Raw genomic sequence first — 4341 nt, 5'->3', positions numbered from 1 at the left:
CCGGCAACGGGATCGCAAGCCTCGGCGTTGCTCCCGCGCCTCGCTCAGCCAGTGCGCGGGAGCCGGTCTGTATGTGAGCCTCCAGTCCACCGCTGAGTGGTGGGGCTAGCACTTCAAGCTGTGTCCTTAGACTCCTATCCAATACTCTTCCCATCACACTGTGATGCCCACAATTCTTTTTCCTGTGACTCTATGAAAGAAATTTAAACATTTCTTTTTTTAATGTGTGCATGCTTGACAAGAAATGTGTCAAGAGATTAAAAAAAAAAAGTTTGAGAATTCCTCCTCTATAATCTAACCACTTATTCCCCAAATGCTAAATGACACTAAGATTGTCAAAGGCAAGGCTATCGTACAACATGTCACTGCCAGGCTATCTACATCACAATGAGAGAACGAGGCAGAGAGGAGCTACTGATATTTTCAGGGCCAGAACTAGGTATTGAACAGCTAAGTATAATCAGTGGGATTTGTGGATGAAGAGAGAAAATCAGGATTCAATAATATTACACATGGGATAGATTCACTTCCAAATGCATGCCCCTTGCCATAAACAGTGGTATCTGGCACAGAGTTTTCTACATAGGAAGATCTGACCAAGAAACTGTGACTTTGCTATCCTACCTCTGTTACAAATTTTCTGAATTATCTGCACAGTCTTCAGAACTACCCGCAAAATTCCCCCATATCTACATGCTCATATTTGAAACACACTAGTAAAGAGCCTCAGGAAAGGCTCCCCACTATTGTGGGGAGAAGTAACCAGCTCTGAATCCTGCCTCGAGCATGCGCAAACATTGACTGCCCTGAATTAAAACCACAGGCCCTTCCCAGTACCGAGGTTTTCCTCCCAGCTCTCAGAAGCAGATGACAGAGTCAAGCATATAAACAAATCTGCAGGGCACTGCAGCACGGGCTCTGGCAGAGGACAAGGGAGATGGCAGGGATGAGCATGCTGTGGCCCCTCATCTGCACATGAGTCGCCAGCAGACTTTGCCTCTGCCTCATTCGGTTGTGGAACAAAGCGAGTGCAGAGTAGAGAGCCGGAGGGCTGCGGCACCACTCTGAGTTTCTAAACTGACTGTGTGGCGTCAATCTCTAAGCATCTAGCCTCAAGAATTACAAGCATCCCACCGTTCTAAACACAGGGCTATTAGAAAATCTATGCTTCTCCTGGGAAGGCAAGGGTGAGCTGGGGAAGGGATGTCATAGGAAAACTTACCAGCTACACAGAATATAAATTTTCACATATAAGGAGCCATTCACAGGTGCACAGAGAAAGATGAGCAGAAAGAGAAGTGAGACCTTTGAACTCACAAAGAGCATTATTTTGACATGTAGCAAGTGTAGCAGTAAGCTGCTGCTGCTTGTAGGTCAGTTGACTATTTGGCTAAAGAAGAGAACTGAACCCTTTGGGGTACTTTTCTCTGAACTGGACTGTCAACCGGCCTGTAGGACTGATGCCTAATGTAGGGAAAGAACAAAGCAGACATTGTACTTTATCCTACCAACACTTTAATAATTAATGAAGCCAAAGAGAGCCAAAGGGTAAGCACACCGTGCTGCTGGGACTGTAACGAGCTGTATGTTCTTTGACTGTCACCTGCCCTGTCTCACGGCACATGCTGAACACTGATTCAGGCTCCCAGCTTCCCATCAACACAGGTAAGGATGACAACGTTCATTTCTCATGTAGGGGGTCCGACCCAGGGAGGTTAACAACTACAAGCACAAAGTGGAAACCAGAAGCCAAGAGTTTTGACTCCTAGTCCCTACTTCCTGGCTTTATTTTACAATCTTTCTTATAAGAAGAAACACATGAAATCTATCCAGAACCGAGAGAGCAACAAATAGGTGTGAAGAGGATCTGGAACTAAAAGGAAGTCATGAGTCAGACCCTGAAGCCTACACTGAGATCCCATTGTTCTAGTAAAACCCTTTCTTAGATGAGTTTGCAAGGAAGTGGCCTAAAAAAAGCCTCTGACCTGGTCTGCATCGGCACCGTTGTCTTCAGCACAGCCATCTCTTCCTTCCAGGGAAGGTGTGGGACTGAGTCACACGATAGTACAGGGAGCAGCGAGATGGGAGCGATAGGGCAGGGGAGGAAATGCTGGCTCGCTGGTGCACTCAAGGGCCTTCTTCCTTCACAGGACTCCTCAGGTTCTTCTCTGGAACTACTGTGTTCTTTGCTTCCCCTTCCTTTTCCTAATGTGGAATAATTTTAGCAGTTGTGGACAGCTGCAGTTTATTTCAGTTTTGAGAGACTTTCCGGAAAATCTGCCAAGGTCTGGGGATCTGATGCCAGACTAGTTATATGACCATCATTTTGGAAACTTGTTTAAAATGCCATTTCTTAACTTGCCTTCTCGTCGCCTAGGTCACATGGCTCCCCACATTCTAATCCAGGAGGCTGGGAAAGGTCTGAATCTGTATTTTCCCCATGCCTTCCACGTGATTCTCATGCAGAGCCTCATTTGGGGAACCCTACTAAATCACTTATCTGTGAGGGCCAGGCCCAAATCTGGGGCTGTACGCACAGAAAGGCAGCTCTGTTGTTGGACATGAGGACCATGCCTGCTGTCCTTTACTATTCTGAAGAATTACTGGCTATAAAATACTTCTACAACCTCAGAAAAAAAGAACTCATAATATAAAATACTATAAAAAAAAATACGTTTAAGCCATAACAGATGTTGAAGTATTGTTAGTCTCAGACCACAAACTTTCTGATTCAGCAGAGGCTGGCTTATTTTGATTGATTTTTTTCAGAGCTTTAGCATACTGGTGGCAAGCATCCTGCAGCAGTGAGGGTCCATGAAAAACTAAATTCCAAAGGTGACCTTTCAACCCACATCCAGACAGATCAAGGTCTCAACATGCAAACCACCTGTATTTCTCTCCTGTGGAAACAAAACTCATCTGAACAGCAGAGCAGGCCTGTTGAATCCAACGGAATCCTGGCACTGGGAGATGAAGGGGCTCTGTCTTTACAATGGCTATTATCACTTCACTGTAGAGACAACTAAAAGAGAAAAATCAATAGCTGTTTTAGCTATCCATAAAAAATTAAATTACTTTGGGTTTATATTCATTACTATAAACCAAGAGGGAAGAGAAGTTCTTTAAGAAAATGCTTTCACTTTAACTCAGATGTGTTGCTCGCTAAGAACTAGTTTATGTATGTCTGCTCTCTGAAGAGTTATATTTAGCCTTCTGACATTCTGTCCAGTTTGTCTAATGCTCAAAAGACATTTTTCCCTGACCAGGACTCCAGCAGCAAGGGTGCACGTCAGCATGCATCACTGTGGGACTGCAGAGGCCCACTGGGGCTCAAGTCTAAATATAAAGTGGCAATGTAGGCTTTCTAGCGGAGAACAGCTACATGTTTATTCTTCAAAACAGACCACTGCTGCATGCTTGCTTAGCAGAATCCATCTCAGAGAAGAGAATGTTCCATTAAATAGTGTCTTTTCAACAATGTCTCAGTTCCTTAACTAATTTTTTAAGGAATTTAAGAGAAAGAGCAGGGGGAGAAAGAACACATAGTTCCCAGACCCTCTCACTCATACACACAAAAAAATATATATAGTAAATCAATCAGATAAGGGTTCTGACAAGAACACTAGCCAGCTGAAGTCCTGGTAGGCATGTCCATTGTGACCTAGGCTAAACTAAATAGTTATATAAGCAAAAGGACCCTTCAAAATAAAGTACAAGAAGATCCAACCAAATATCAAGGAATTCCACATAATCTGGCTATGGTGGTTAATTGTATGTGTCAACTTGGAGGGTGTTTTTGGATGAGAGTAACATTTAAATTGGTGGACTTTGAGTAAAGCACATTGTCCCCCATGGTGTGGGTGGGCCTCATCTAATCAGGTGAAAGCCTGCAGAGAACAAAAGGATCAGCCTTCCCATGCAGAAGGGAATTTCTCCACCTGACTGCCTTCAAATTTCATCTTTGCCACCAGCTCTCCTGGGTCTCCAGCCTGCCAGCCCACACTGCAGATTTTGAACTCACCAGCCTTCATAATCATATGAGCCAATGCCTTACAATTAATATCTATCTATCTAGCTCCTAATAGTTCTGTTTCTCTAGAGAGCTCTGACTAATACTACTCTGGCTAAGACACTTCTTAGAGGAAAAATCTACATCACTTTACTGCACATATGCTCTATGGAGAACGCTTTCAGTGGCAACCCTAAGAGCAAAGTCGGAGAAATATCACGTAATATTCCCATTAAGCTAGCAGGAAGATATCAGATGAGATGCTATTTCCTTGAGTACACTGTCCTGTTGTTTCTATTTGACTCAACTGTCTCCAAACCCAAACCATCAAA

Source organism: Galeopterus variegatus, unplaced genomic scaffold, assembly GCF_000696425.1.
Source record: "Galeopterus variegatus unplaced genomic scaffold, G_variegatus-3.0.2 Scaffold295, whole genome shotgun sequence".
Lineage (NCBI taxonomy): Eukaryota > Metazoa > Chordata > Mammalia > Dermoptera > Cynocephalidae > Galeopterus > Galeopterus variegatus.
The sequence above is the reverse complement of the archived record's forward strand: the minus strand, read 5'-3'. Positions refer to the sequence as shown.